The sequence below is a fragment of the Salmo salar genome, chromosome ssa21 (genome assembly GCF_905237065.1).
Source record: "Salmo salar chromosome ssa21, Ssal_v3.1, whole genome shotgun sequence".
Taxonomy (NCBI): domain Eukaryota; kingdom Metazoa; phylum Chordata; class Actinopteri; order Salmoniformes; family Salmonidae; genus Salmo; species Salmo salar.
The window spans coordinates 24,297,501-24,307,500 of NC_059462.1; the positions used below are offsets into that span (position 1 = coordinate 24,297,501).

Below are 10,000 nucleotides of genomic sequence, written 5' to 3' on the forward strand. Positions count from 1 at the left end.
CCCTCAGATTACACAGACCCACAAATAATTAGAAAACAAATCCAATTTTGATAAACTCCCATGTCTATTGGGTGAAATACCACAGTGTGCCATCACAGCAGCAAGATTTGTGACCTGTTGCCACAAGAAAAGGGCAACCAGTGAAGAACAAACACCATTGTAAATACAACCTATATTTATGTTTATTTATGTTCCCTTTGCACTTTAACTATTTGCACATCAGACTGTATACAACACTGTATATAGACATAATATGTCATTTGAAATGTCTTTATTCTGTAATGTTACTGTTAATTTTTTATTGTTTATTTCACTTTTGTTTATTATCTATTTCACTTGCTTTGGCAATGTAAATATATGTTTCCCATGCCAATAAAGCCCCTTAAATTGAAATTGAATTGAGAGAGAGTTGAAACAGATGGACATGTGTGAGAGAACAGTAGAGTCTGTCAGAGCTGTCTTGAACAGAGTAAGGAGAGTCTGCTCTGAGAAGCATGTCTCCTTTCATTCAATTCAGTCTAACACACACACACACACACACACACACACACACACACACACACACACACACACACACACACACACACACACACACACACACACACACACACACACACACACACACACACACACACACACACACACACACACACACACACACACACACACACACACACGTAATGTAGTAGACACATCTAGTACCTGTTGTCACTTCTCTCACTCTTTTCCTCTCCCCTCTCTTCTTCATAAACACAGCCTTTTCCCCATAACCCCAGAAGGCAAGTATTCCCTCTCTCTACTCCTCCTTTCACTTCATTATCTCTCCTCTCCTCCCTCAGTAACCAAGGACACTGATTCATCCCTTACTCCCCTCCTCTCACAAAAACAAGCCTTCCCAGGTGAGCAGTGTGCTGCTATCTCTCCACTCCCTTTCCCCCTCTTTCTCTGCTCCCTCTCCTCCTCCCTCTTCTTCTGCTCTTTCTCCTCTCTCCTTCCTCTCTTACTCTCCCTCTATTTCTCTCCATCCCTTCTCTTCATTTCTATCTCCTGTGCTAGTCTTTTGGCTAGGAAAGGTAGACCGTGAACAGCACACTGGGACAGTATTTCAGTAGGCAGGATACAGTCAGACATGCTCTGTTCAGCTACAGCTACCAACAGCAACAGAGATTCCCCCAAAGGCCTGTTACTAGTAGCCTCAGGGCAACCACCACTAAGAGGACAGGAGAAAGTGTAACGTGTACCAACACACACATTTGTTCCAGCCCAGCACTACACACCTGATTTAGCTAGAGCAGAGCAGTGTAGATCAGTGCAGCAGTTATGGTCCCGTGGGCCAGGTGGGAGTATAAAGTCAACCATCTCTTACCCTAGAATATCCTTGACACAGCTGTTACACTCACTTCCTATGACCTGAATGAGGACAGAAAAACCGTTTGAGAAAAGTCATAGACAACATCCACACAGTAAAATAAAACAGGTGTGGTGGAGGTCTATACACTGGTGGTCTTTCAGTAACCAATGAGAATGCCTTGACAGATATAGGTTGCGAAAACCCAACCAGGGCATGTGAGCCTACATCAAAACGATTCTTCACTGAGACTTGCTTGTCTGTTTGTTGTGTCTGGCTAATCTGCAGTGTTCCATGGTGTGTGTCTGGGCATTGAAACATATTACTGTAGTCTTCTGCTGATCCTGAACCCATTTGTTCCCACATTTATTTCTGATATGCCCACTATGTACACCTTATACAATTAGTAACCCCTATAAGCCATATTGCTTTTTGAAAAATAATATTGAAAAGTATGTGAAACGAGGTTTTATTTTCTGTCACAATTGTGCCCGATGGGAACATACAGTGATGTGCCTATAATACAATTAACAGATACAGTATTTACCACTATTCCCAATATCTATATATCTTATCCCACTTACCCACACATCTAAACACAATGACCCACACACACCAGCCCTAATATCTATATACCTTATCCCACTTACCCACACATCTAAACACAATGACCCACACACACCAGCCCTAATATCTATATACCTTATCCCACTTACCCACACATCTAAACACAATGACCCACACACACCAGCCCTAATATCTATATACCTTATCCCACTTACCCACACATCTAAACACAATGACCCACACACACCAGCCCTAATATCTATATACCTCAGCCCACTTACCCACACATCTAAACACAATGACCCACACACACCAGCCCTAATATCTATATACCTCAGCCCACTTACCCACACATCTAAACACAATGACCCCCATGCCCTAACCCTAACACCCACATGCCAATATCCTAATATTAATGCAACCAAGTCCTGATACACCCATATCCTAGCCTTATGTATTACCCATAGACTCCAGTTCCTTTGCCTAAACACCTCAGCCCTGTTACTTGCCTATCTCAGCCCTGTTACCCACTTTGCCAAGACTTGTATTCCACCAAGTCATCAACATGTACCTATATCCAGCTATCCACTGCACACTCCAACTCTGTTTATTGCATATCTTAGTCCTGTGACCTCTGACCTCTATACTCTAACCATTTCATAGATAAACTCATAGTACAGTGGTATATTACATTTTCCCCAGCCTCATTCACTATTTTTCTACCACAAACTTGTTATCAGAAAGGATTTGAAAGGGCAATAGATGTCTGTTCAAACCCATGACCTATAGGAGCCTGGTAAATCTCTACACCCCATTACATAAACCAGGTCAATTCATGGGCGTTAAGCTTGACACTCATATAAAACAAGTCTACCCAGGTGCTCAAGCCTCAACATTCATATATACTAGGTCTATACATGCACTTCATCCCTAATATACCCATACAAACCAGGTTACCACCAGAGGCTATATCCAATACTCTGATAAAACAGGTCTACCATTGTACCGACACTGAACAGAAATATAAACACAACATGTAAAGTGTTGGTCCCATGTTTCATGAGCTGAAATAAAAGATCCCAGAAATGTTCCATCCTCACAAAAAGCATATTTCTTTCAAATTTCTGTGCACAAATTTGTTTACATTCCTCCCTGTTAGTGAACATTTCTCCTTTGCCAAGATAATCCATCCACCTAACAGGTGTGGCATATCAAGAAGCTGATTAAACAGCATGATCATTACACAGGCGCACCTTGTGCTGGGGACAATAAAAGGCAACTGTAAAATGTGCAGTTTTTTCACATAACACAATACCACAGATGTATCAAGTTTTGAGGATGCATGCAATTGGCATGCTGACTGCAGGAATGTCCTCCAGAGCTGTTGCCAGAGAATTGAAAGTTCATTTCTCTACCATAATCCGCCTCCAATGTCGTTTTAGAGAATTTGACAGTATGTCTAACCGGCCTCACAACCGCAGACCACGTGTAACCACACCAGCTCAGGACCTCCACATCCGGCTTCTTCACCTGCAGGATCGTCTGAGACCAGACACCCAGACAGCTGATGAAACAGTGGGTGTACACAACCGAAGAATTTCTGCTCAAAGTGTCAGAAACCGTCTCAGGGAAGCTTATCGGCGTGCTCGTCATCCTCACCAGGGACTTGACCTGACTGCAGTTCGGCGTCGTAACCGACTTCAGTGAGCTGGCCGCTGGCAAGCTGGAGAAGTGTGCTCTTCAAGGATGAATTACGGTTTCAACTGTACTGGGCAGATGGCAGACAGATCGTATGGCGTCGTGTGGGCGAGCGATTTGCTGATGTCAACGTTGTGAACAGAGTGCCACATGGTGGCGGTGGGGTTATGGTATGGGCAGGTATAAGCTACGGACAACAAACATAATTGCATTTTATCAACTGCAATTTCAATTCACAGAGATACCGCGACCTGAGGCCCATTGTCGTGCCATTCATCCGCCGCCATCACCTCACGTTTCAGTATACAACAGCATGTTCCAGTTCCCGCCAATATCCAGCAACTTCACACAGCTATTGAAGAGGAGTGGGACAACATTCCACAGGACACAATCAACAGCCTGATCAACTCTATGTGAAGGAGATGCATGAGGCGTTGCCTGGGGCAAATGGTGGTCACAGCAGATACTGACTGCCCCTGTCTTTTTTTAAAGGTATCTGTGACAAACAGATGCATATCTGTATTCCCAGATGTGAAATCCATAGATAAGGCTTAATGAATGTATTTCAATTGATTAATTTCCTTATATGAACTGTAACTCAGTAAAATATTTGAAATTGTTGCATCTTGTGTTTATATGTTTGCTCAGTGTATTTAGCAAAACTCATATGAACCAGTTTTACCCTTGTGCAAGAGAAACTGAACCGAACTATTGAAGTGAAATATTTACTATGTTATTACCCGTGGCGGTGGGGGGTGTTTCAGATGAGAGAGGACGATACATTTTGTTACAAGCATGTCCTTATTTCTATTACAGCATATTGGATGACTGTCATTCATATTCCATTCACTCAGTTCATTGTAACATCCAGTGGCGGATTTAGGCATAGGCGACATTGGGCAGCCGCCCAGGGCGTCGCCGCGGGCGGCATGCAGCGCAAACACCAAAGAATCTATATATATATATATATATATATATTCCGAATGGTGACATTTGCGCGATCGGTTTTCTATCGCTCATTTTCACGTCACGTCAATGATATCATGTCACCGTGTGGGACTGTGGGTCAATTAACCTTGTCGGAGTCGGCGCCCGGTTTCTAGTTTGTGAGCTAGGCAGGCTACTGCCTGGGAAGGTCTCCCACTCAGAAGTACGAGATGGAGAAGGGGGCAGGGGTAGGTTGACCTCAGGCCTCCCCACTGGAAGCCTGAGGTAGGGTTACGGGGGTAGGTTGACCTCAGGTCTCCCCACTGGAAGCCCGAGGTAGGGGAAGCAGGGGAATTTATCAAATAGTGCACCATCTTTGTACAGTACTAATGCAATTAGTTATGCAATTTAGTTTGTGTGTTTCTTGTTTGAAGTGCAATAGTGTAAAAATTAGGTTCTCTTCTTTATAAGTGTGTTATTCTAGTTGTGTATTTGTGTAATATAGGATTTGCGCAATTTAGTTATATTTGTGTGTTTTTTGTTAGCAATAGGGTAATAGTGTAATAATTTAATTCTCTTTTTTACTTGTATTTATATACAACAATTTGTTTCTATTTGTCTTTGTTACTTCTTTTTGATATGTATGAGTCTTATTTTTGTATGTATTTTTATATTTATATAGTTTTAAATGTTATGATTATTTATTTGTGTTGTTCCAAATGTCTGAATAAAAATGACAGTTAGTGCAGAATGGTGCAGCGGGGTTCGCCCAGGGAGACATACAAGCTACCGCCACTGGTAACAGCGATAGATTTAGGCTACTACATGATACTAAAATGTTCCCTATACCCATCAGGTTGCTACACAACCTAGCCAATGAACCAAAGTTTACAACATAGGTGCACACAGGTCGAGTGAAAAGTGAGTAACCAAGGTGACAGACATTGACACATTCAATACCGCCTTGCACACTCTTGCCTGCATCTAGATAGCTGATCTACGGTGTAATCATTAGTCCAACAGTTGCAAACAAGAGTTTATATTGGACAAATACAGGTATGTTTAGCCCCGTTTCATTCAGTTTGCTTCCGTTCCAAAAATATTTTTCAACAGAATCGACGGAATGAATACATCCTTGATCACATGCAAACACAGTTCACTTTCATAGCAGCCACATACAAACAGCATGATTCCTTTAATCGTTGTAGAATTCCTTCTCGCGTCTACGCGCTCTCCTCCTCTCACCTTTTCCCTTTGCTTGTGGACTTCAGTGCACAACACATCAGCTGTCTGTGACCAGGCGAAAAAACCCGCTACAACCCGCTACAACAGTGTACAGTAAGCAGTTTAGCAGTTACACCGGTGGGCCCCGGTGGCAATACATTTGTAAAACCAAAAGCTTACCTTGACTTGGAAGAGTCCCAGTGTTGGATAGCAATAGCCAGCTAGCTAACATAGCATCCCTCTCTGTTTGAGTCGGTTGTTTGAGTAGGCTAAACTAGCTAGTTGCATTCGATAGCTAAGTAAGTGAAAGTGAAACGTGAATAAAATATGAAATATAGCTAGCTCTCTCTCTCTTGCTTCTCCATAATTTGTTCAAAACTGTTCAGCTATTGTCTTTCTCTCTTTGAGTCAGCTACTCACCACATGTTATGCACTGTAATGCTATCTAGCTGTAGCTTATGCTTTCAGTACTAGATTCATTCTCTGATCCTTTGATTGGGTGGACAACATGTCAGTTCATGCTACAGGAGCTCTGAAAGCTTGGAGGACGTCCTCCGGAAGTGGTCATAATTACTGTGTAAATCTATGGAAGGGGGTGAGAACCAGGAGCCTCCTAGGTTTTGTATTGAAGTCAATGTACCCAGAGGGTCTACGCATCGCAAATCCCTGTGAAATAACTCAATTAAACTTCCAACCGGATGGATCAGATTAATACATTTGATTAAACATCTGGCTCCTTGTTCTATCTGTGCTTATAATATGGCTACACGTTCAGCATTGTGTTCAATGACAGGGGTGCACGTCCACACACGTCCACACACAACACACACACACACACACACACACACACACACCTGTGAGCTATTCATGCCTGCCACTACGATTTCCTGTTCCAGATGTTGCATACAGTCTCAAAGAGAAAGAGAGAGAGAGAGAGAGAGAGAGAGAGAGAGAGAGAGAGAGAGAGAGAGAGAGAGAGAGAGAGAGAGATAGAGAGATGATTCAGTGGATCTAAAACAGGCATCAGGAGTCAGGACTCCACGTATGACATGAACACACACGGTTGAGGGGAGGTTGATGTTGGTTGGTGAATCATATCTAAACAAACACAGCTGTTGATGGGGGGATGCTCATATTCTCCAACTCTCCCCTTTCTCTCTCTCCCCCATCGTACCTTCCTCTGTCCTTCTCTCTATCTCTAGTCCCCATTTTACTGTCCCTCTTATTATCTTTCTTGCTGAAATACTGGTGGTTGTTGTTACTGCATATCCTTGGATATCCTGCAATAATTGGCTGTTGAGACTGTTCTTTTTTTTCTCTGCTCTGCTCTCTCTGCTCTGCTCTCTCTGTGTGTGTGTGTGTGTGTGTGTGTGTGTGTGTGTGTGTGTGTGTGTGTGTGTGTGTGTGTGTGTGTGTGTGTGTGTGTGTGTGTGTGTGTGTGTGTGTGTGTGTGTGTATGTGTGTGTGTGTATGAGTCACTCCACTCCACTGTCTGACTGTGTGATCAAGCACTGGCATGGATGTGTGTGTGTGTGTGTGTGTGTGTGTGTGTGTGTGTGTGTGTGTGTGTGTGTGTGTGTGTGTGTGTGTGTGTGTGTGTGTGTGTGTGTGTGTGTGTGTGTGTGTGTGTGTGTGTGTGTGTATGTGTGTGCACCTCTGTCATTGAACACAGTGCTGAAAGTGTAGCTGTAGAATGTGTGCATAATATGCATAATGCATTTCACACATCTATTAACACATCAGCAGGGTACAGTAATGGTGACGCAATCCCCCAGACACACACCATGGTCTCCTGCGCCCAAACCAACCTCAACCCATCATAACACCTTCAAACAAACAGCATACAGACCAACCATCTGTTGCCTATACAGCGCCCATAGACCGATGTGATCTCATATGAACTTGTAGTACAGTTGGATTTAAATGTCTTCATAGTTCTCTTACCGTTTCTATATTTAGAACAGTGTATCTGAAGTGAAAACGAAAGGTTGCGGGTTGGCTTGTCAAACGACGGAAATGGGTTTAACCGTCTCTGACCTCAAGATTTCTCAACTTTTACATCTCATTGTGACTATTCAAACCATAGACTGTACAAATCAATATAACATTTCAACCCATGTGAATTGTTCTTTTGTATTTGCAATAAATCCTTAACTAGCTTTGTTGCATTATTCTATATAATTAATTTTGGTTTCACTTTACAGTAAATTAAAATGAGAACGCAAATACAATAGCCTACAAAAAAATGTTATTACAAAAGAGTATTCTACATTTCAAGTAAAACAAAGAAAGCAAAAAACTAAAACAAATTGTATTTCTTGACTATCACATGAACTTTGAATAGATAGCCATGTATCTCTTCTCACCTGAAAAGCACATCGAAGCAATAAACAGACGTTGGAAAGTTTTCCCTTGTCGCGGAGGACTGTAGGCATGTTTGGTCACTGGTCCTCTCCTCGGTCCATCTTACAGAAGACGCACCGTGCGAGCACAAATCCGTACAAATGTCAAACATCCCGTTCTACCGCCAGAGAGCGAGCAGCGTCACCAGCTCAAATGGAGAGTCACGGAGTCGGTGTCGTCTTGGGAGCGAGCGTGCGCTGTGCGTTGGCGTACGGGGGGATTCGCATGACAGAGCCGACGTGACGCATCCGTTATAGGTTCAGGCACGAAGTTCAAACATCCGCGGGGAGCGCCGCTACCTAGACTCTACGCACACTCACATCAATGACCCACACGCACAAACGGAAACAATGTGGCACACACTGCTTCCAGCGCGTATCTGAATGGAAGCACAGTGCAGCGCACAATCTCACCATGCACCCAGTGTACAATCTCTGAAAAGTGAAGGGGGTCACTTGCTGTTAAATTATTATTGTTTCACCCTCTCCGCATCCTGCCAGTGAATGCCTGTGCGATCTATCATTACCGCTAATGCACTCTGCTGGGGTCTGGACCGGGACGCAGCGGGTCTGTGTTGTGTAGAGTTGGTGTTGTTCTAATGAAATATGACTCATGTTCCTGCCCCAGATGCCGCGGGCGGCTGGCGGAGAGAGAGAGAGAGAGAGAGAGAGAGAGAGAGAGAGAGAGAGAGAGAGAGAGAGAAGCGGCTTTAAATGGAGATGGATTAACAACCCTTGTAAAAACAAATCACTTTAATTGCACATGTGAGAGTTCCACATGTAAGAGTTAGATTTGAACGTGCAAATTCGATTTTCACATGCGAAAATGTAATTTCGCTTGTGATAGTTAGGTTTTAACATGTGAACATTTTTCACAAGAGTATGGGGGGGTCAGCAAGGAAAGAGGGGAGAGAGATGAGACTGAGGAAGAAAAATAGTTTTATCTCCCAGGAGAAGTGGAGGGCATAAACCAGGCAACATCTGGCAGATTACGCGATTGAGTATCTCAGCAGCTGTCCTAACTTTTCAAGGTGAAATACAGTAGTTAGACTACATGTACTATTATTTTGTAATTGAGCCCAACCGTCTAGTGCGAGAGGAGACCCTGGAGAAAAACGCACGGATCTGTAATTGCGTGGTTTCAGCCAACAGTTGAGCACCTCGTTGTTTTATTTGGGTGTTTCTATCATGACACAAGGCGAGACCCAGATGCAGACACAGGAGGCAGATGGTTGGACTCTTACAATATTTATTAATCCAATAGGGGAAGGCAAGAGAATGGACGTGGACAGGCAAAAGGGTTCTGAGTCCAAAAGGTACCGAAGGGCAGGCAGAATCAATGTCAGGGCAGGCAGGATGATCAGGCAGGGGTCAGAACCGAGAGGACTATCAATAAGAGAATAGCCAAAGGAGAACGGGATAAACACGCTAGTTGACTTGACTAACATACAAGACGATCTGGCACAGAGAGACAAGAAACACAGGGATAAATACACCGGAGAAAACAAGCGACACCTGGAGGGGGTGGAGAGAATAACGCGGAAGGTGAAACTGATCAGGGCGTGACAGCTTCTGATGTTGGTACCATCATATAAATAAAATCACAATAAAGTTCTGTGCATGGTACCACCATGTATTTAGACCTAACTATATATGGCTCTGGGTATCGATATATAGGCTACAATATTAGAGATTAGAATTCGGGCAACATGCATATTATCATGGACATAAGCTGATTGAATCAATGCTGTTTCCATTCTTTATTGGATTTTCACACAAAAATGTTTAGATTTAATTTACATCAATCGAACTGTTTCCCAGTGATGACAGATCG

The 10,000-nt window shown here is 43.2% G+C and overlaps 2 protein-coding genes across 5 annotated transcripts in view; one reads left to right on the top strand and one right to left on the bottom strand.

The window, feature by feature from the left end:
- aff3 (AF4/FMR2 family, member 3) overlaps positions 1-8,745 on the bottom strand; it is a 30,702-nt gene extending 21,957 nt beyond the window's left edge. The window contains exons 1-2 of one of the 4 annotated variants that reach the window (XM_045704592.1): positions 8,131-8,744; positions 1,367-1,410 (exon numbers count right to left, since the gene is read on the bottom strand). The gene's annotated coding sequence lies outside the window, so the exon portion shown is untranslated. Of the gene's footprint in view, positions 1-1,277; positions 1,411-8,130 lie in introns of all 4 variants that reach the window. The other 3 variants (XM_045704591.1, XM_045704594.1, XM_045704590.1) reach the window with 3 other exon arrangements.
- Positions 8,746-9,798: 1,053 nt separating this feature from the next.
- Positions 9,799-10,000, top strand: part of LOC106582003 (trichoplein keratin filament-binding protein) — a 2,150-nt gene continuing 1,948 nt past the window's right edge. Inside the window, exon 1 of the mRNA XM_014164625.2 lies at positions 9,799-10,000. This exon is cut by the window's right edge and continues 189 nt beyond it. The gene's annotated coding sequence lies outside the window, so the exon portion shown is untranslated.